This window comes from Vombatus ursinus, unplaced genomic scaffold, assembly GCF_900497805.2.
Source record: "Vombatus ursinus unplaced genomic scaffold, bare-nosed wombat genome assembly UNPS02014779.1, whole genome shotgun sequence".
NCBI lineage: Eukaryota > Metazoa > Chordata > Mammalia > Diprotodontia > Vombatidae > Vombatus > Vombatus ursinus.
Genome location: NW_020954557.1, coordinates 6,813,596 through 6,837,618, shown reverse-complemented (window position 1 = coordinate 6,837,618; position 24,023 = coordinate 6,813,596). Strand labels below are relative to the sequence as shown.

The 24,023-nt window shown below is 35.6% G+C and overlaps 1 protein-coding gene and 1 pseudogene across 1 annotated transcript in view; one reads left to right on the top strand and one right to left on the bottom strand.

The window, feature by feature from the left end:
- Positions 1-24,023, top strand: part of LOC114045873 (polypeptide N-acetylgalactosaminyltransferase 13) — an 816,024-nt gene that overhangs the window by 440,395 nt on the left and 351,606 nt on the right. The gene's annotated exons all lie outside the window — the stretch shown is intronic.
- LOC114045774 lies at positions 14,615-20,090 on the bottom strand (annotated as a pseudogene).

Here is a 24,023-nt window from a genome sequence, read left to right as displayed (position 1 = left end):
TTTCTTCTTTCTTTTATCTCTTATGGTTCTAGGTTTCATAATAGCATCACTAGATGAAAGACTTTGCAGAATTTAGTGAATTTTGGGGTATAGTTCCAAATTGTCTTCCAGAATGTCTGTATAAATTCAAAGCTCCACAAAAGGTGTATTAATGTGCCTGTTTTCCTCAATTCCCTTCATAATTTTCCATTTTTTTTGACTTTCCAAATGACATGAGTATAAGGTAAGATCTCGCTGTTCCTTTAACTTGAATTCTCTAATAATTAGTGATTTAGAATAAAATAAAATTGGTAACATGCAAAATATTTTTCTACTAACAATTCTGCAGAATTCTGTGACTTTTTGTGTTAACATACCAATGAAATTGATTTCGTATAATATTAACTTTTCAAAACATATGAAATTGACAGTATCATAAATACAGTACAGCAAATAAAATTCTTGAAACTAAAATATTTTTAATTTGAATCTTACCTTCTGGGTGTCAAATGGCAGTGTGATGGCATTGTACTATATGCTATATGTAAATCACTCTACCTTGGTGACCCTCTGAAAACCCAGGGAGAGGTTGCAGAGATTTTAGTGATTGCTATTAGAAGACAATGAATCTGGGGCAGTTCCAAAATCACCCCCAACACTCTGTCCATCATGGCTGGTAGATGATGTTGGAAATCATGAAACATGAACCAGTTGGAAATAATCTATCAGCAATGTCTGCTTTATGCAGTTTTTAAGGGTTTAAGAGATTTAACCTTGAAACTGTGATCAATGATGGAATTGGTAGCCTTTATTCTCTAGCCAACTGGTTGATAGACTTAACAGAGGATAGATATAATCTTTTTTTATTTTTTATTAATTTATTTTGATTTATCAATAATCACTTCCATATGCTTTTGAGTTTAAAATTTTTCTCCCTCTTCCACCCCACCACCCTCCCCAAGATGGTACATAATCTGATATAGGCTATACATTTACATTCATATTAAACATATTTTCACATTAGTGATGTTGTAAGTAGAAATTAAAACCAAAAGGAGGACCATCAGAAAGAGGAAACAAAACTCAACAGAACAGAAAAAAACAACAATTTGGCTTCCATAGTTTTTGTTTGAGTGTGGATAGCATTTTCCATCACAAGGCCTTCGGAGATATCTTAGATCCTTGTATTGCCAGGAAGGGTTAAGTTTATCAATATTAGTCATCACACAACATGTCTGCTTTGTGTACAATGTTCTCTTGGTTCTGCTCACTACACTCAGCATCAGACCATACAAGTCTTTCCAGGTTTTTCTGAAGTTAGCCTGTTCATTATTTCTTACAGCACAATAGTATTCCATCACATTCATATAACACAACTTGCTCAGCCATTCCAGAATTGATGGGCATCCTCTCAATTTCCAGTTCTTTGCCACCACAAAATGAGCTGCTATGAATATTTTTGTACATGTATATCCTTTTCCCATTTGTGTGATCTCTTTGGGATATAGCCCTAGAAGTACTATTGCTGGGTCAAATGATATGCCCATTTTTATACCCTTTGGGCATAGTTCCAAATTGCTCTCCAAAATGGTTGGATCATTTCACAACTCCACCAACAATACATTAGTGTTCCAATTTTACCACATCCTTTCCAACATTTATCATTTTCCTGTTTTGTCATGTAGACCATTCTGATAGGTGTGATGTGGTATCTCAGAGTTGTTTTGATTTGCATTTCTCTAATCAATAGTGATTTAGAGCATTTTTTCATTTAACTATAGATGGCTTTAATTTCTTCATCTGAGAACTGTCTGTTCATATCCTTTGACCACTTATCAATTGGAGAATGGCTTGTATTCTTATAAATTTGACTTAATTCTCTATATATTTTAGAAATGAGGCCCTTATCAGAGAAACTGGTTGTAAAAATTCTTTCCCAATTTTCTACCTACCTTCTACTCTTAGTTGCATTGGCTTTGTTTGTGCAAAAACTTTTTAATTTAATGGAATCAAAATTATCTTTCTTGCTTTTTGTAATGTTCTCTATCTCCTGTTTGGTCATGAATTCTTCTGTTCTCCATAGATCTGACAGGTAAACTATTCCTTGTTCTCTCAGTTTGCATATAGCATCAGCCTTTATATCTAAATCACGTACCCATTTTGACTTTACTTTGGTATATGGTGTGATATTTTGGTCTATGCCTAGTTTCTGCCATACTCTTTTCCAGTTTTCCCAGCAGTTTTTTTTTCAAAGAGTGGGTTCTTATTCCAGAAGCTGGGGTCTTTGGGTTTATCAAATAATAGATTACTATAGTCATTGATTACTGTGTCTTGCATACTTAACCTATTCCACTCATCCACCACTCTATTTCTTAGCCAGTACCAAGCAGTTTTGATGGTTGCTGCTTTATAATACAATTTAAGATCTGGAATGGCTAGGCCACCTTCCCCTGCATTTCTTTTCATTAGTTCTCTTGATATTCTGGACCTTTAGTTCTTCCAAATGAATCTTGTTATTATTTTTCTAACTCTATAAAATAATTTTTTTGTAGTTTGATTGGTATGGCACTGAATAAGTAAATTAGCTTAGGTAGAATTGTCATTTTTATTATATTAGCTCGGCCTACCCATGAGCAACTGATGTTTTTCCAAATATTTAGATCTGAATTTATTTACATGAAAAATGTTTTGTAATTCTATTCATAGAGTTCCTGGGTTTGTTTTGGGAGGTAGATTCCTAAATATTTTATAATGTCTGCAGTAAGTTTAAATGGAATTTCTCTTTCTATCTCTTGCTGTTGGGCTTTGTTGGTAATATATAGAAATGCCAATGATTTATGTGGGTTTATTTTATAGACTGCAACTTTGCTAAAGTTGTTTATTATTTCAAGTAGTTTTTTTTACTTGATTCTCTGGGATTCTCTAAGTATAACATCATGTCATCTGCAAAGAGTGATAGCTTTGTTTCTTCTTTGCCTATTCTAATGCCTTCAGTGCCTTTTTCTTCTCTTATTGCTAAAGCTAACATTTCCAGTATGATGTTGAATAACAGTGGTGACAATGGACATCTTTGTTTCACCGCCTATTTTATTGGAACTGCTTCTAGCTTGTCCCCATTACATATTATGCTTGCTGAAGGTTTTAGATAGATGCTATTTATTATTTTAAGGAAGACTCCATTTATACCTATGCTCCTAGTGTTTTTAAGAGGAATGGGTGTTGTATTTTGTCAAAAGCTTTTTCTGCATCTATTGACATGATCATGTGGTTTCTGTTAGTTTTGGTGTTGATATGATGGATTATGCTGATAGTTTTCCTTATATTGAACCAGCCCTGCCATTCCTGGTATAAGTCCTACCTGGTCATAGTGTATTATTCGTGTGATAAGTTGCTGTAATCTATTTGCTAATATTTTGTTTAAAATTTTTGCATCTATATTCATTAGAGAAATTGGGCTATAATTTCCTTTCTCTGTTTTGACTCTTCCTGGTTTAGGTATCATCACCATATTTGTGTCATAAAAAGAATTTGGTAAGATTCCTTCTTTACCTATTTTACCAAATAGTTTATATAGTATTGGAATTAATTGTTCTTTAAATGTTTGATAGAATTCGCATGGAAATCCATCTGGCCCTGGAGACTTTTTCCTAGGGAGTTCATCAATGGCTTGTTCAATTTCTTTTTCTGAAATGGGGTTATTTAAGTATTTTACTTCCTTTTCTGTTAATCTGGGGAATTTATATTTTTGTAAATATGAATCCATTTCACTAAGATTGTCAAATTTGTTGGCATATAGTTGGGAAAAATAATTCCTAATTATTGTTTTAATTTCCTCTTCTTTGGTGGTAGTTTCACCCTTTTCATTCTTGATACTAGTAATTTGGTTTTCTTCTTTCTTTTTTTCAGTTAGATTAACCAAAGGTTTATCTATTTTATTCGTTTTTTCATAAACCAGCTCTTAGTTTTATTTGTTAGTTCAATAGTTTTCTTAATTTCTATTTTGTTAATTTTTCCTTTGGTTTTCAATATTTCTAATTTGGTGTTTAATTGAGGATTTTTAATTTGTTCTTTTTCTAGTTTTTTTTAGTTGTATGCCCAATTCATTGATCTCCTCTTTTTCTATTTTATTTATGTAAGCATTTAGAGATATAAAACATCCCCTAAGAACTGCTTTGGCTGCATCCCATAAGTTTTGGTATGTTGTCTCATTATTGTCATTCTCTTGAATGAAATTATTGATTGTTTCTATGATTTGTTGTTTGACCCAATCATTTTTTAGGATTAGATTATTTAGTTTCCAATTATTTTTAAGTCTATTGTTCCATGGCCCTTTGTTACATATAATTTTTTATTGCATCATGATCTGAAAAGGATGTATTTAATATTTCTGCCTTTCTGCATTGGATTGTGAGGTTTTTATGCCCTAGTACATGGTCAATTTTTGTGTATGTGCCATGTACTGCCAAGAAAAAAGTCTATTCCTTTCTATCCCCATTCAGTTTTCTCCATAGGTCTATCATACCCAACTTTTCTAATGTTCTATTCACCTCCTTAACTTCTTTCTTGTTTATTTTGTGGTTAGATTTATCTAGTTCAGAGAGGGGGAGGTTGAGGTCCCCGACTAATATACTTTTGCTGTCTATTTCTTCCTGTAACTCCCTGAACTTCTCTAATAATTTGGATGCTATACCATTTGGTGCATATATGTTTAGTAATGATATTACTTCATTGTCTATGGTGCCTTTTAGCAGGATGTAGTTTCCTTCCTTATCTCTTTTGATAAGATCTAGTTTTGCTTTTGCTTTGCATGAGATCAGGATTGCTACCCCAGTTTTTTTTTTTTACTTCAGCTGAAGTATAATATATTTTGCTCCAGCCTTTTACCTTTACCCTGTATGTGTCACTCTTTTTCAAATGTGTTTCCTGTAAACAATATATTGTAGGATTATGGTTTTTAATCCAATCTGCTATACACTTCTGTTTTATGGGAGAATTCATCCCATTTAGATTTACAGTTATGATTACTATCTGTGTCTTTTTCTCCATCCTTTTTCCCCCTCTGTTTATGCTTTTCTTTCTCCTTTCTTCTTTCCCCCCCTCACTAGTGTTTTGGTTTTGACCAGCGCCTCCTTGGGTCCCACCTCCCTTCTATGATCCCTTTCCCTTTTCTTCCCCTTTACCCTTATTGTTTCTTCCCTCCCTTCTATCCCCCTTCCCTTTTCTTTCCCCTTTCGCCTCCTACTACCTATAGTACAAGTTAGATTTCTATACCTAACTGATTATGTTATTCCCTTCTTGAGCCAAATCTGATGAGAGTAAGGTTCAAACAATGCTCATCCCCCTCCCTTCTTTACCTCTGCTCTAATAGGTTTTTGTGTCTTTTCCTGTAATGTAATTTACCCTCGGCTGCTTCCTCCTTTCTCAGTACATTTTCTTAGCTCAGACTAATCCATTTACTTGGATCCATTTAACCCACTTGATTAAATATTTTTTATCACTACATCAAAGTCAACTTATATCCACCCCCTTTATGTATACTCCTTTAACATGGTATAATAACAATACAGTTCTCAAGAGTTGCAAGTGTCATCTTCCCTTGTAGGGATGTAAACATTTTGCCCTTATTAACAACATATTGTATCTTTCTGTCCCATTTACCTTTTTATGTCTCTCTTGAATCTTGTACTTGAAGATCAAATTTTTTGTTGAGCTCTGGTCTTTTTATCAGGAAGGTTTGGAAGTCCCCTATTTCATTGAATATCCATCTCCTTCCCTGAAAAATCATGCTCATTTTCACTGAGTAGTTAATCCTTGGCTGCATTCCAAGCTCCTTTGCCTTAGAGAATATCATGTTCCACGCCCTACCATCTTTTAATGTAGAGGCTACAAGGTCCTGTGTAATCCTGACTGTGGTTCCATTATATTTAAGTTGTTTCTTTCTGGCTGCTTGCAATAATTTCTCTTTAATCTGGTAATTTTGGAATTTAGCTATTATATTCCTTGGTGTTTTCAATTTGGGATCTCTTTCAGGTGGGGAGCAGTGGATTCTTTCTATAATTATTTTACCTTCAGGTTCTAGAACTTCAGGGCAGTTTTCCTTTATGATTTCCTGAAGGATATTGTCCAGGCTCTTTTTTTCATCATGACTTTCAGGTAGGCCTATAATTTTTAAATTGTCTCTCCTGGATAGATTTTCCAGGTCAGCTGTTTTACCCATGAGGTATTTTATATTTTCATCTGTTTTTTCATTTTTTTTGTTTCTGTTTGACCGATTCTTGCTCTCTCATAGAGTCATTAGTTTCCATTTGTCCAATTCTAATTTTTAACATGTTTTTTTCTGTTAGATTTTGTACTTTCTTCTCCAATTGGTCAATTGTATTTTGAAGGGATTTATTTTCTTCATTGTACTTTTTTTACATTTGGCCAATTGTGTGTTTTAGGGACTTGTTTTCTTCAGTGTACTTTTTTTCCAATTGGCCAATTGTACTTTTAAAGGACTCTTCTACCTCTCTCATTTGACTTTTAAAATCCTTCTTGAGTTCTTCTAAGAAGGATTTTTGGGCTTCAGAGCAGTTCATTTTCCCTTTTGATGTTGCCAATGTGGGTTTGATGACAGTGTTGTCCTCTTCAGAATTTCTGTCTTGATCTTCACTCTTCTCATAATAGGAATCTATTGTACATTTCCTTTTACTCATGGTGTTTCTTTATTCCCTGGCCTTTAAAGAGATTAAGCTCTCCTGCTGGGGAGCAGAGGGCACTGATCCAAGCTTCTTGTGTGGGGAGCCTAGATCTTGGTCACTGGCTTTGTGTGCTGAGGACTCTTATGTTGGCAATTGGAAGCTGTAGGGTTCTGGCAGGTTATCTGGTGTTGGGCTGGAATCAGCAAGGCTGGGAGTTTCAGGTAAATCTAGGTTGCCTGTTTTTCCATTCCTTTAACTTTGTTTTGCTCCTTTTAGATAAGTGCTGCCAGGAGTTTATCTGCCTGGGGCCCCTTGCAGTGCTGCCTCCCTTATTTCTGTTGAGGTACTGGGAGACTTCTTTGCAGTAGAATGCCGAGGCACCTGGTGGTTTTCTGAGCTGGTTTCCACCGGTTACTCCACCCTCACTGAAGCACTCAGAGGTACAGCTGTTGGCATTTGCCTGCTTGACCACCTGGGCTTCAGGATCTCCTCCTGGTTGGCAGTTGGAGGCTGTAGGGTTCTGACAGCTTGCCTGGTGTTGGGCTGGAATCAACAAGGCTGGAACTTTTTGGCACCTCTTGGTTGCTTTCTTCAACCCCTTTCAGATGAATGCTGCAGGGTGCTTATCCACCTGGGGCCCTTTGTAGTGCTGCTTCACTTATTTTTGCTGAGGCATTGGGAGACTTGTTTGCTGTAGAATGCCAAGGCACCAGAATCTCCTCCTGATGAGCTAAAGTGGGTCTTTCCACTAGCTGGCTGTGCGACTCCTGTTTTGTACTGCTCCCCTTCCCCCAGGGTAAGAGGGGCCTTTTCTGTTAATCCCTCTAGCTACCTGAGCTACTGCACTGCTGCACCCCATCTTTCTTCTGGTTCAGCTGTTTCAGGTTTTTTTCTGGGGTGATATTTTCTGGGTTTTCAGAGGTTGATAGGGGAGGGTGAGAGACACTACTTTTTTACTCTGCCATCTTGACTCCTGGAAGTGGAAGTGTTTAGATATATTCTTGCATGAAATTTATTTAAGATCTTGATTTTCTTATAAGCCATATCACTTACTTTGCATACTTGGGCTTAGACCCAAAGCACTTTCACTATGCTTGGAGGGGTGGGACCCAACTGCAACACAAAACTTGAACTTTAGAGGCAAACAATGAAATTACAAAATAAATACACATGGAACTTTATACAGCAGTAGGGTGAACAAGACTGGTGAATCAGGTAGTTCGATACTAGCCACTCCTTAAAATTATGGGCATTGTACCTCTTTTTTTTTCCTTTGCTCTACTTAGCCACAAATGTGTGAGGTTGTCTATGCAAAAGTGAAAATGAAATTACCAATAAAATCATGCAAATGCTTGAAGTTAAAAAAGTTCAATGTGCAAATGTTGAGCATCAACTGTATAACAACTCTTAGAATATATTGTTGAACTCACTATTTGAAGCTTCATTTCATCTCAAATAGATTTTGCTACTTTCTGAAGAAATATAATTTATGAATTTTGTCATCATCTTCCATAATATTTTGGAAATGAATCAGTACTCTAAATTAGTGTTGCCTCTAAAATATCTATGACAATAAAAGATACAATTATGCACTAACTGAAGCAGTTTTTAGATTATTTAGGCTTTTGATATGGTAGCTGCTTTTGCTTTGCATTAGTTGAACTTCTCAAATACATTTTTTAAACTTGGTATCCTTACTTTTATCTATTTCTTTTTTTTTTTGTGGGGACTCATCAACCACTTCTTTAAATACGTCAAAGTAGAGCTACCATCAAAACACAAAGTGACTTCTTATCCTTATATTTGTAATTTGGTTTTGATTTTGGACCTTTGTTTTAACTAATGGATGATCTGACAAATGATTCAGGAGAAAAAAATACTATTATCTTAATAACTCAAAATTCCTGTTGAAAATATGGTCAGTTTTCTATAATGACATAAATGAAAAAATAGCAACAACAAAAACTGTAACTTTATGAGGTCTAAATACTATCACCAAGCTAGGACAGAAATAAGAATTAAACACGTATTTTTCCCTGCACTCATTGAAGAAAAGGGTGGAGGGTGAAACATATGTGTGCTATTAGAAACTCCTGCCCAAGATGGCAGAGTAAAAGTATAAACCCTTCCAAATACCTGTAAAAAATGGCTCTAAACAAATTCTAAAGCAGCAGAACCCACAAAAAGACAGAGTGAAACAAATTTCCAGCCCAAGACAACCTGGATAGTTGATTGGAAAGGTCTATTGTGCTGGGCTGGGAGAAAAACACAGGCCAGCATGGGCATGCAGGCAAAAAAGGCCTCAGCAAACCTGGAGCAGTCCTCAGAGGACTGAATCATGGGCAACTGTGGTGGTTTCCAGACTTCTCAACCCAGGAATGCCAAAGAGAACTTAGAAGGTCAGTAGGAGAAGTCTGTGTCCTTGGCGAGAGAGAAGTTTGGTCCCAGCCCCAGTCCTGCCACAGCCCTGGGGCAGCAGCTACTCCCAAAGCTCTCCGCCCACAGAGGGGGAATTGAGTGGCTGATCAGATGGGAATTGTAGGGATCTCTTTGCTAGTTCTGAGGCAAGATTCTCTTGCTTTGCCTGTACTTGTACCTCAGTCGCAGTTCTGGCTGGCGGTCTTGGGGCAAGGAGGAACACTGGCATAGTGGAGCTTGTGGTGACAATGGAGAGGGAATCTTCCTCACAGTTCCAAGGCAGAAAAGATCACTTGTGGTCACTCATAGACCAGAGCACAGGCCAGGAAATGAGTAAACACCTTGCCCCTTATCATACAACCTTAGAAGAACTGAAAATTTACATTAGGTTCCTAGAATTATCTCTGAAAACAGCTGCACAAACCCCAAAGCTTGGGACAGTACATTCTCCACACTGGAAGCAGACACCTATCTTAACAAAGAGTTTATAATTCAAGTAATTGGCTGGGATCATGAACATGCTGTACAAAATTGTCAGACCATAGAATCTTTCTTTGCTGATAAAGAAGATCAAAACATACAACCAGAAGAAGGCAACAAAGTTAGAGCTCCTGTATCCAAAACCTCCAAGAAAAATATGGATTGGTTTCAGGCCATGGAAGAGTTCAAAAAGGATTTTGAGAAGAAAGTAAGAGAAGCAGAGGAAAAGCTGGGAAGAGAAATGAGAGTGATACAACAAAATCATGAAAAAAATAGTCAACAGCTTGCTAAAGGAAGACCCCCCAAAAAATACTGAAGAAAATAACACCTTGAAAATAGCCTAACTCTTATTCCAAAAGAGGTCCAAAAAGCCAATGAGGAGAAGAATGCCTTAAAAGCAAAATTGGGCAAATGGAAAAGGAAGTCCAAAAGCTCACTAAAGAAAATACTTCCTTAAAAATTAGAATGGAGCAATTGGAAGCTAGTGACTGTATGAGAAATCAAGACATTGTAAAACAAAACCAAAAAAGTGAAGAAAATAGAGAACAATGTGAATTATCTCATTGAAAAAACAGCTGAACTGGAAAATAGATCCTAGGAGAGATAATTTAAAAATTATTGGACTATCTGAAAGGCATGCTCAAAAAAAGAGCCTAGACATCATCTTTCAAGAAATTTTCAAGGAAAATTGCCCTGATATTCTAGAACCAGAGGGCAAAACAGAAATTGAAAGAATCTACCAATCACCTCCTGAAAGAGATCCCCAAAGAAAAACTCCTAGGAATATTATAGCCAAATTCCAGAGTTCCCAAGTCAAGGAGAAAGTACTGCAAGCAGCCAGAAAGAAACAACTCAAGTATTATGAAAACACAATCAGGATAACACAAGATTTAGCAGCTTCTACATTAAAGGACTGCAGGGCATGGAATATAATATTCTGGAGGGCAAAGGAGATAGGATTACAACCAAGAATCACTTACCCAGCAAAACTGAGTATAATACTTCACGGGAAAAAATGGTCATTCAGTGAAATAGAGGACTTTCATGTATTCTTGATGAAAAGACAAGAGCTGAAGAGAAAATTTGACTTTCAAATACAAGACTCAAGAGAAACATGAAGAGGTAAATAGGAAAGAGAAATCATAAGGGACTTATTAAGGTTGAACTGTTTACATTCCTGCATGGAAAGATGATATTTGTAACTCATGAGTCCTTTGTCAGTATTAGGGTAGTTGGAGGGAAAAATTACATGTATGCATGCATATATAGCTAGATAGATAGAGGGCACAGGGTGAATTGAAGATGAAGGAGTGATATCTGCAGAATGACATTAAGAGGTGAGAGAGGATTATACTGGGAGAAGGAGAAAGGGAGAAGTAGAATGGGGTAAATTATTTCACATAAAAAGACAAAACAGAGGCTTTTAAAGTGGAGAGGAAATGAGGAAAGGTGAGAGGGAATGAGAGATCTTATTCTCATCTTACTTGGCTTAAAGAGGGAATATCATACACACTCAATTGGGTATGAAAATCTATCTTACCCTACATGAAAATAGAGGGGGAAGGGGACAAGAGATCAGGGGGATGATAGAAGGGAGTGCAGATTGGGAGAGGGAGTACTCAGAAACAAAGACTTCTGAGGAGGGACAGGGTCAAAAGAGAGAATAGAATAAATAGGGGTGCTATAGAATTAAGGGTAATATACTTAGTTTTTCACTACATGACTACTATGAAAGAGTTGTGCATGACTACACATATATAACCTGTATTGAGTTGCTTGCCCTCTCAATGAGGGTGGGTAGTGAGGGAGGAAGGGAGAAAATTTGGAACCCAAAATTTTAAAAACAAATGTAAAAATTATTTTCACATGCAATTGGGAAATAAGATATGCAGGGAATGGAGTATAGAAATCTATCCTGCCCTACCAGAAAATAAAAGGGGAATAGGATAAGAGAAGGGTGGGAGGAGCTATAAGGGAGGGCAGATTAGGGGAACCAGTATTCAGAATGCACACTGTCTTGAGGTTAGGGGAATGATGAGATAGGGAGAAAATTGGGATCTCAAAATCTCATGGAAGTGAACGCCGAAAACTAAAAATAAATAAGTTAATAAAATCTGAAAAAAAGAAACTGCTGTTTTATTTGTAGACTAATTTTCATGATTTTATTTCTTGCTTTTTAAAATATTTGTCAAAAGTAACAGTGTTCTGGGTAGGAGCATGGGCCATATCAGGAATGAATGTGACATAAAAGCAGACATCTACAAAACTAAGATACTTTTAATAAAGTAATTTTCCTTTTCATGTGTGTGTGTCACATTGTTCATTGATTTCTAGGAGTTCTCTTTCTTCAAGAAAATATTTGTTAAACTTTGAATCATCTTTAAATCTTTTGTTACTTTTTTCCTCATTCCTGGCTATGTCTTCCATTATTTACATTGCCTTAATTTTCTCAGACTCTCACTGAAGTTACTAAGTGATGAAGGAAATGCTGACTTAACTTAGACGACCCTGTTAAATTCCTTATTGATTTTTATGCTTTTTTTGTACTTTGTGACAGGCATTGGTGCACAAACTGAAATTTTGTTCATCATTATTATGTGTGCTTGTGCTTATTGTTAGCTCTGCAAGATTAGCTGATCTTGATATGCCCTGTGACATGATATTTTGTGTTACTTTTCAGCAAATAATAAAGCCAACATTTCTAAATCTTTTATTTACCTTTCTAAGGAGAACTTGTGGGCTGACATAATGACATGCAAATGTTGACTCCTTGTCTCCTGATATCATTTAATTTTAATAGTATTTTATTGTCCCCCAGTTACATGTCAAGAAAATATTTAGCATTCATATTTACAAGATTTTTAGCTCCAAATTTTTCTCCCTCCCTCTTTCACCTCCCGTCTTCTGAAAATGGTAGGCAGTTTGATTTAGTTTATATGTTTTATCATGTAAATGTATTTCCATATTTGTCACAATTACAAAAGAATAAACAAAATAAAACAAGCCATGAGAAAGAATAAAGTAAGTGAAAAAATATGCTTTCAGTGTGCATCTAGAGCTCAACAGTTCTTAATCTAGGTATGGATAACATTTTCCTTTGTGAGTTCTTTGCTCTTGTCTTGAATTATTATGTTTCTTTTTAATTATTTTTATTAATTTATTTTGATTTATCAAAAATTGCTTCCATAAGCTTTTGAGTTTTAATTTTTTCTCCCCCCTCCAAATACAGTGGACAATCTGATACAGGCTATATATATACATTCTTATTAAACATATTTTCACATTAGTGATTTTGTAAGGAAGAATTAAAACCAATAGAAGAAACCACCAGAAAGAGGAAACAAAACAAAACAGAAGAAAAAAATCTCAATAGTATGTTTCAATCTGCATTGAATTGTTATGTTCTGGAGAAGAGTCAAGTCATTCTTGGTTGATCATCACACAATGTTGCTGATATTGTATACAACATTTTCCTGGTTCTGCTCATTTTACTTTGTATCAGTTAATACAAGTCTTTCCAGGATTTTCTAAAACCTACCTGTTCATCCTTTCTTATTACATAATAGTATTCCATCACATTCATAGATCACAACTTCTTCAAATATTTCCCAATTGATGGACATCCCCTCAATTGCCAATATTTTTACCACCATAAATAGGATTGCTATAAATATTTTCTTACATGTAGGGCCTTCCCCCCCCCTTTTTTTAATCTCTTTGGGATACAGATCTACTAGTGGTATTGTTGGATCAAAGAGTATGGACAGTTTTGTTGCCCCTTGGGCATAGTTTCAAACTGCTCCCCAGAAGGTTGAATCAGTTTACAACTCCACCAACAGTGCATTAGTGTCCAAATTTTCCCACATCCTCTCCAACATTTATCATTTTGCTTTTTTGTGTTATTAGACAATCTGATAGGTGTGAAGTGGTACCTCAGAGTTGTATGAATTTGCATTTCTTTAATCAAAAGTGATTTAGTGCACTTTTTCATATGTCTATGGATAACTTTGATATCTTTATCTGAAAACTGTCTGTTTGTATCCTTTGACCATTTATCTATGGAGAATGGCTTATATTCTTATAAATTTGACCCAGTTAATTACATATTTGAAAAATGAGGCCTTTATCAGAGACACTTGCTTTCCCAGCTTTCTGCTTTCCTTCTAATCTTGGTTGTATTGCTTTTGTTTGTACAAAAGCTTTTTAATTTAATATAATCAAAATTATGTATTTTATATTTTGTAACACTCTCTATCTCTTATTTGGTTATGAATATTACCCCTCCCCATAGATCTGACAGGTAGACTATTCTTCACTCTTCTAATTTGCTTATGGTGGCACCCTTTATGTCTAAATCACATCCCCATTTTTACATTATCTTGTTATAAGGTATGAGCTGTTGGTCTATACCTAGTTTGTGTCCTGTTCATTTCCAGTTTTCCCAGGGTTTTTTTTTTTGGCCAAGAATTTTTTATATGATGTTACCTTAAAATACACATTTATAGCATTCTAAAGGGACTGCTTTATAAGATTCTAAAGTTTATTTAGACAATAAGAGAAACCCTAGCATTACAATACAGCCCTTAAGACAAAGTTTTAATGTTAAGCATAGTTCTATTAAGAACTATTTAGGGATAGCTAGGTGGTGCAGTGGATAGAGCACCCGCCCTTGATTCAGGAGGACCTGAGTTCAAAGCATACTTTACACACTTAAAACTAGCTGTGTGATCCTGGGCAAGTCACTTAACCCCATTGCCTAGCCCCACTGCACCACCAAAAGAAACCCATTTATAGATTATGGATGCATAGCTTTGATTAAGGAATTTCTACTCAATGGGAGAACTCCAGTTTTTGCACAATAATAAAAATGATGACAATTCTATTGATAGCCTGATCACTGAGTCCCTGTGGTGGGAGGTTATGTTGTGACATGACAACAAACATCACATTAATGTTTGAAATAGCATAGCAACAGGATACTAAGGAACATCTCTTATTTCAGAAAACAGTGGTGAATCTTGTGAGGCAGCCCTATCTATGCAGTGCAGAGAGGGTGATCATTGCTGTTCTAGGGGAATTCCACACCCTCCATCTTTGGCATTATTATACAACTCATAGCTCTTACACTTCACTCCTAATATATGGAACTGGATTGTAGAATGGGCACTGCAAGCATTGCAGAGAATTTCCACAATCATTTTCTGATATTCTGTTGGCATTGGAGCTTGTGTTACTTCATTATTCAACGTCTCCAATAGCCAGTCATGTCTAGAGCAGAGTGCATGCATAATAGATACCTGCAGCCTTCTTTTAACATTTCTTCATAACATGTTTTCTGTAGAAAATGCCCACATGCGAGACAGGAGTAACTACCCGGGATATATTAATGTCCTCTAAACATATGGGACAATTTTGTCTGGAGTCATTCTGAATGCACTTGTGATGCCCTTGGAGACTCAAGGATAGGCATAGTGAAAAAAATTCTTCCTTCTGACCAATTCTACAAATTCCACACTTCTCCAATAGCATTGCTTCTTGTCTTTGTCAGATAGGTGGCACATATCGCAATAATATTCTCCAAACATTCTTTACAAGTCTGTTGAGCATTCTGAGCTTTTTCACACTTTGTACACTATACTTCTTTCACTTTAAAACATTACAGAGGATGATCTTCCTTGTCATCATGGCATAAATGGCAGATGTAACGTTTATCACAGCAGGGAGCCTTGAGGAAACATTAGTGATTGTAGTGTTCTTAGCTCCATGTCGCCATCTCCTCCTCCTCCTTCCCCAGCCCAGCGCTAGTCTGAGGAGTCTGAGCTGGTGTGGAGCAGGAGCCAGAAATCAGCCAGGGCTTCTCTAGGCCACAGCCACCTCTATGGTTGGGCCACACAGCCCCACAAAAGGGGCAGGTGACCCTGCTCCAGACATTCTCAGCAGTTTTTGTCAAATAGTCTTATCTCTAAAGCTGGGGTTTTTGTGTTTATCAAATATTAGGTTACTATGGCCATTGACCACTGTGTCTTGTGTATTTAATCTGTTCCACTGATCCACCATTCTATTTCTTAGCCAGTACCAGACAGTTTTGATGATTACTGTTTTATAATATAGTTTTGAGATCTGGTATTGCTAGGCTTCCTTCCTTTGTATTTTTTTTCATTAATTCCCCTCGATATTCTTGACTTTTGTTCTTCCAGATGAATTTTATTATTTTTTCTAGCTCTATAAAATATCTTTTGACTATTTGATTGGTATGGATTTGAATAGGTAAATCAGTTTAGTCGGGATTGTCATTTTTATTATATTGGCTAGCCTACCCATGAGTAATTGATATTTTTCTGATTGTTCAGAGCTCACTTTATTTGTGTGAAAAGTGTTTTGTAATTGTGTTCATATACTTTCTGGGTTGGTCTGGGTACGTAGACTTCTAAGTAATTTTTTTTTATAATTGTTTACAGTTATTTTGATTGGAATTTCTAACTCTTGCTGCTGGTCTTTAACAGTCACATGAAGAAAGGCTGGTGATTTATGGGTTTATCTTATAGACTGCAACTTAGCTAAAATTGTTAATTAATTCAGGTAATTTTTTTTTCAGTTGATGCTCTAGAGTTCTCTAAGTGTACCATCATAGAATCTGCAAAGAGTGATAGTTTTTTTTCCCCTCCCCTCATGGCCTATTCTCATTCTTTTAATTTCCTTTCTTTTCATTGCTATAGCTAACATTTCTAGTACAATGTTGAATAATGGTAGTGTTAATGGACATCCTTGTTTCACCCCTCATCTTATTGGGAAGTTGTCTAGCTACTCTTTATTTTAGACAATACCTTGCTGATGGTTTTAGATAGGTATTTATCATTTTGAAGAATGCTCTCTTTACTCCTATGTTCTTTATTGTTTTTAATAGTAATTGATGTTTTCTGTCAAAAGCTTTTTCAGCATCTATTGAGATAACCATATGATTCATGTTAGTTTTGTTATTTATATGTAAATTATGCTAATAGTTTTCCTACTATTGAACCAGCCCTGCATTCCTGGTATAAATCCCACCTGGTCATAGTGTATAATCCTTGTGATATATTGTTGTAATTACCTTGCTAGTATTTTGTTCAAAATTTTTGCATCAATATTCATTAAGGAAATTGGTCTATAATTTTCTTTCTTTGTATTAGCTCTTCCTGGTTTAGATATTAGCACTATGTTTGTGTCATAAAAGGAATTTGGCATGACTCTACCTGTTTTTTGCAAATAATTTATATATTATTGGAATTAATTGTTCTTTAAATGTTTGGTAGAATTCACTTGTGAACCCCTCTGGCCCTGGGGATTTTTTTTTTCCCAGGGAATTCATTAATGGCTTGTTTAATTTCTTTTTCTAACATGGGGTCATTCTATTTCCTGATCTGTTAATCTGAGTTATTTATATTTTTGTAAATAGTCATCCTTTTATCTAGGATTTTCAGATTTGTTGGCATATAATTGAGTAAAATAGCTCCTAATTATTGCTTTAATTTCTTCTTCATTAGTGGTAATTTCATGCTTTTCATTTTTCATAATAGATATTTGTTTTTCTTCCTTCTTTTTTTAATCAAATTAGCCAATGTCTTACATAGATCATTTTTTTTATAGAACCAGCTCCTATAGTTGTTTATTAGCTCAATAGTTTTCTTACTTTCAGTCTTATTCATGTCATCTTTAATTTTAAGGATTTCTAACTTGTGCTCAATTGGAGATTTTTGATTTGTTTTTTTCTATTTTTTTTTTTGGCACGCTCCATTCATTCATCTGTTTTTTTTTTCATTTTTTGATATAAGAGTTTATAAAAATAATTTTTCCCCAATTACTACTTCGGCTGCATCCCATAAAATTTGGAACAACAAAGTCTCATTGTGGTCATTCTCTTTAATTAAATTATTGATAATTTCTGTGATTTGTTCTTTGACTGACTTATTCTTTAGTTTTAGATTATTTAGTTTCCCATTGATTTTTAATCTGTATTTCCACTTCCCTTTGTTGAATGTAATTTTATTGCATTATGATCTGAAACAAATACATTTACTATTTCTGTCTTTTTGCACTTGATTTTAAGGTTTTTATGCCCTATTTCATGGTTAATTTTCATGTAGGTACCATATGCTGAGAAAAATGTATATTTTTTTGGTTCCCATTCCATTTTCTCCAAAGGTCTGTCATATCTAACTTTTCTAACATTCTGCTTATTTATTTTCTTTTTTGTTTATATTTTGTTGCATTTATCAAATTCTGAGAAGGGACAGTTGAGGTCCCCCCAGTATAGTTTTGCTGTTCATTTCTTCCCCTAACTCACTTAACTTCTCCTTTAAGAATTTGGATGCTGGTGCATATATGATTAGTATTGATATTGATTAATGGTCTATGTTACATTTTAGCAAAATGTAGTTTACTTCTTTGTCTCTTTTAATTGGGTCTGTTTTCGCTTTTACTTTGTCTGAAATCAGGATTGCTGCCATCCTCCCTACCCCCACCCCTCTGCTTTTTACTTTAGCTGAAGCATAATAGATTTAGCTCCAGCCCCTTACCTTTACTCTATGTGTATCTCTCTGCTTCAACATAAACAACATACTGTAGATTTCTGATTTTTGATCTCCTCTGTTATCCACTTCTGTTTTGTTTTTTTTTGGGGGGGGGGAGAGTTATTCCCATTCACTTTCACAGTTATGATTACTAACTGTGTATTTCCCCAAATTCTATTCTTCTTTCTGTTTGTCCTCTCTGTCCTTTTACCCTTTACCTCCTCACTTGTGTTTTGCTTCTTTCTACCACCTCCCCTGATCTGCCCTCCCGTCTGTCAGTCCCCCTCCCAACTTGATTTCCTCCCCTCCTACTTCCCTTTGGGTGAGATAGAGTTCTATATTCATCTGATTGTGTATGTCATTCTCTCTTTGAACCAATCTGTTTAGAGTAAGGTTCAAGTGATGCCTATTATCCATGCTCACATTTTCCTCTCCACTTTAATAGGTCTTTAGCACTTTTTCATGTGAAAAAAAACTTACCCCATTCTACTTCTCCCTTCCTTCTGCACCCATTGTACTCCTCTTTCTTATCCCTTAATTTTTAATGTCATTCCCCAAATTCACATTATGCCTGTACCCTCTATGTATATTCCTTTAAGATTTACTATTACTGATACAATTTTTAAGAATTACAAGTATCATCTTCTCTTGTAGGGTTGTAAATAGTTTAGCTCTATGTTTTCTTTTCCTTTTTATCTGTTTATGCTTCTCTTGGATCTTGATATTGGAAGTCAAATTTTTGGATAAGTTCTGGTCTTCTCCTCATGAAAACTTGAAATCCCTCTATTTTGACAAATGACCATTTTTTCTCTTGATGTATTATGCTTAACTTTGCAGGGTGATTCTCAGTTGTAATCCTAGTTCCTTTGTCTTCCAGAATATCATGTTCCATGTCCTCCTATCCTTTAATGTTGCAGCTGCCACCTGCTGTGTAATCCTGATTGTGACTCCCCAATATGTGAATTGTTTCTTTTTGTCCACTAGTAGTATTTTTCCTTGATCTGATACTTCTGAAATTTGGCTTTAATGTTCCTTGGAGTTTTTATTTTGGGATTTCTTTCCTTGGGTAATAGGTTGGTTCTTTCAATTTATATTTTTCACTTTGCTTCCAGGACATCAGGGCAGTTTTTCTTGATAATTTCTTGAAATATACTGTTCAGTCCCTCCTTTTTGTTATGGCTTTCGGTAGTCCAATGATTCTGAAATTGTCTCTCTTGGGTCTATTTTACAGGTCAGTTGTTTGTCCCATGAGGTATTTCACATTTTCTTCCATTTTTTTTTATTCTTTTGATTTTCTTTGATTGATTTTTGATGTGTCATAGAGTCATGAGCTTCCACTTGCCCAATTCTAACTTTTAAGGTATTGTTTTTTCTCAAGTTTTTTTTTGTATTTTCTTTTCCATTTGGCCAATTCTATTTTTTAAGCAGTTTTCTAAGCTGTTGACTATTTTTTTCATAATCCTCTCATTTCACTCTCATTTCTTTTCCCAATTTTTCTTCTACCTTTTTTAAATGATTCGTAACCTCCTTTTTGAGCTCTTCCATAAGTTCTTTCTGGGCTTGAGACCACTTCCCATTTTTCTTTGGAGTTTTGCCCATAGGTGTTTTCACATTGTTGTCCTCTTCTGAGTTTGTGGCTTGGTCTTCCCTGTCACCATAATAACTTTCTATGGTCAGGTTCTTTTTTTCTATTTTTTTTTTGCTCATCTTCAAAAATTGTTTTGACCTTTCCCCTTTCTTTTAAATTGGATCTCTTCTCCCAGGGTGGAAGGGGCTCTGTCTTAGGCTTCTTGTCCCAGTGGCTGCAGGCCCTAGCTGTTTACCTAGTGCTACTCTGATGTTTCCCTGAGACCCACAGGAGAACCTTGTGTCTGGTGTTTTGTTGAGGGGATGGTGTGGGAGGTGCCTGGTACTTCTGGAGCTCATCAGGGGTATGGCAGCTTATGTGGGGCTGTGCCGGTGTCCCACTGGTGGTGTCTGGCATGTACTGAGGCCCGGTGGGGTTTTCTGCACAACTGCTACACTAAAGCACATGGAGGTCCAGCTGTTGGAAGATACTTGTTTGCCCAGGACTGTACTGAAGCACATAGAGGTTCTCAGAGTTGAGGTCTTCCAGTTCCTCTGGCTATGCTACAGCACTAGGGGGTTCTCATGTTGGCATTTGCCTGCTCCACCATACCGACACTCATGATCACCTACTCATTTGCTGAGGTGGGGCTTGCTGTTGACTTGATGGGACACTTCCTGTCCTGTTCTACACTCCCCTTCCACCTGAGTGAGATGGACATTTCTTGATAATCCTACATCTCCTGGGCTAAATGACCATACTGCCCCATCTTTTCAATGGCTCCATTGTTTCAGGATTTGTTTTGGAGTGCTATTATTTTATTATTGTTTGGAGGTGAATAAAGGAGAGCTTCAGCAATTTACTGCATAGTTTGCCATGTTGGATCCTGGAAGTCAATTTCATTTTTATTAAGGTGTGTGTGTGTGTGTGTGTGTGTGTGTGTGTGTGTGCATGTGCGCACGTGTGTGTGTGTGTTTATACTGGATTTTCAATTTCACTAGGAAAAAAGACTTCTTAAAAATGAAATCTCTATCAATGCACATCAGTTCCTGATCTGTATTTTTTTTTTTTGTTTTGTGGTGAGGCAATCAGGGTTAAATGACTTGCCCAAAGTCAAACAACTAGTAAGTGTCAAGTCGGATTTGAACTCGGGTCCTCTTGACTCCAAGTCCAAAGGTCTGTCCACTGCACCACTAGTTGTCCCCTACTTTTTTTTTTATTTCTGGAGGTGTGTGTAGGGTCATTGATATTTCTAGAGACCAGTCCAGGGTCATAGGGCTTCCTAATTTCTAAACTACCAATTTGCTATGTTATTGTTCCTCTTATGAATAGGGAGGTCAGTAGGACAGAAATGAGGATAAGGATTGGATTTGTGATTTAATTGATATAAGGAACTTCTGGATGGCTAAATCCCTTTTGATTCAGGTCAACATATTCTTTGCAAATAATAGCTGCTTAGAGCACTGAAATTTTAAGTTACTTGCACAAGGTCACAGTGTCCATATTTGTCAGAGTCAGCACTTGTACCAAGGCCATTCTGGCTCTGATGCTGGCTACTTCTCTTCTATGTTATGCTTCCTCATATGAAAGTCTATATGGATATGAGCTGGTTCCTCTAATACTATGTCTACTTTTTCAATGACCAAAGATCACTTATTTAGAGTACTAACAGTTAAATTAATATTTGTAGATAGTCAAGAAATATGATTCTTAGTATTGTATGTCTTTTTTTTTTTGCTACTTCACTTTATGCACTCATAGAAATAGATTTCCACAGAGAACTGAGAATCATATTGTAGTTTCTCAGTTTTATCGGTGAAAGCCCACAAAGGGCAATCTTTTGCTGATGAAACTCTTCAGTTATCTAAACTGGTACTTAGAAAATAGATGTTATCATTAACCATGTCTAGACTTAAATTTTGATAAAAAAAAAAACACTACAGCTTTCAGAATTACTTTTGTGCCATGATGTGAAATCAAAATAAGGGACTGGTAAAGTCTATAAAAATAATTTTGTAACTCATTTTGACAGACCTTCAATTTTTCAAATTTCATGAGCATGTGAATTTTCCACAAGATATATAACTGAAAAATATATGTTTTTGTGATAACTCTATATTATGGGTTAATTGTAAATAATAACTTCTTTACTATATTCTTTGTTTTTACTTTGGAGATGTAAACCTAAACAAAAGTACATTATAAACCTTAAAGCAATATGATTTATGATAATGACAATGCTGTTGATGGTGATGATGATGATATTGAACTCTCAAATGACCTTAGTTCTAATCCTGGTTCTGTTTCTGACCAGTTCTGCGAACATGGACAAGTCACTTAATCTACCTCATCCTCAGTTTTCCCATTTATAGATTTAGGAAGTTGGACTTGATTAATTTTGTCCTTTATAGTTCTAGATGTATGATATTGTGTTTTCTAGACCTCAGTTTCCACCTCTGTAGAATGAGCCTTTTGTAGTAAAGTTCTTCCCAGGTCTAAAATAATATGTTCTAGCTGATCATCATTAACTTTAGAAAAATATAATGTACCAAAATCAAATTTCTCCCATACCAAATTCAAATCTAGGCCACTTTGTATTTTGAAATTCTTATTTGAAATTACATAATACTTATTCTGAAGCTCTAGCTATATAGGGAAATATTTCTTTTTGCTGCTTTATTTAAACTTACTAGTTTCCATAATTACAAGTGCTCATAATGTACCATTCAGGATCCAATAATATAAACTTTGAATAAAATCAGGTTGGACATCAACCACTGAATTCACTTCCCCAGCCTGATCAAAAGAAAAAGGTTTTTTTTTTTTTTTTCTGAAGACTGTATTGACTCATTCAAGAGAAAACTCATTCCTTCCTGTAGCATTTAAGGAAAAAATTGAATTTCAGACATAAGTCCTATTCGCTACTAGTATGAACAATTTCTCTGACAGGGAAATTTTTTTTTCCTTCAAAAGTGAAGACTGACATTTGAAAGAACAGATTTTTTTCTTGTCCTAAGTTGGGGGAAAAACAAACAAACAAAAGCAATCTGTCCTTTTGGCCTAGAAACACTTTTTTTTTTTGGTTCTCAAAGTTTGGAGATAGTGAGAAAGAGATTAATTCTCTTCTCAAAATGGCCTGCAGCCCTACTACTGACTCATTTCTTCAACAGAAATGTTATATGACCTATCTGATTCTCCCCTCCCCTGATTGTACTAGTTTTTTTGAGTGTAAGATCTCTGTGTTGGTTCATCTTTGTATATCAAGCATGTTGCTCCATCCCAATGAACAAGACACAACAGATGTTAAATTAATATTCATTTATTTTGATCTATTTCATTAAATACTAAGTACTGCTTTCTTTGTTTAGAATATCTCAGGATACTAAGGATAGCAATATTTCCTACTTAATAAGAATATAATTCTTGTGCCCTTAGTATTGGTTTCTGTGCCTGTTAGCTTTTTAGCACTGCCTCTATATGCTACTATTTAATTTTTTTTCACACTTTGTTCTTTTGAAAGGCTATTTCCACTATCCTGGGAAAAAGAAAAGTGTTGTAGTTTTCTTTTAGAAATCCTACAGCTAAGACATTTAACACACTTGGATGGAACAGAATGCCATTGAGAATACATCAGTAAGGGCTATAAAGAATTAAATGAATTATTCATCAATAGCTTCAACCAAGTCTACCTTATCTATGTGTTTCTAACGGTATTGCATTATTTGACCCCAAACTTTTTTTCCACTATGTCCTTGTTTCTATCATATGGTCAGTGACTGACTTATGTGTTGTTGTATAGGCAAAATATAGTTAAAAAAAAATCAAGAGAGTCTGATAGGGAAGTGAACCTGATGGCCTGGCACTAGAGTGCAAGCCAGGGTACATTATTTTTTATGACCTGACTCATAGACCTCTTTTATAAACATTTAAAGCAAGAATTCTTGGGGCAGCTAGGTGGCACAGTGGATAGAGTACCAGCCCTGAAGTCAGGAGGACCTGAGTTCAAATCTGACCTCAGACAAAACACTTGACACTTACTGGCTGTGTGACCCTGGGCAAGTCACATAACCCCAATTGCCTAAAAAAAAACAAAACAAAAAAAACCACAAGAATTCTTAACCTGAGGTCCATGATTTTATTTTTTATATTTTGATTACTATATTTTGACACATTTGTTTCCTTTGTAATCCTATATATTTTGTTTAATTTTTCATTTATAAATAACCTGAGGAGTTCATAGGCTTCACCAGAATGCAAAGGGGATCTTTCTCTGTGTGTGTCTCTGTCTATGTCATTCCATTTCTCTCTCTCTCTCTCTCTCTCTCTCTCTCTCTCTCTCTCTCTCTCTCT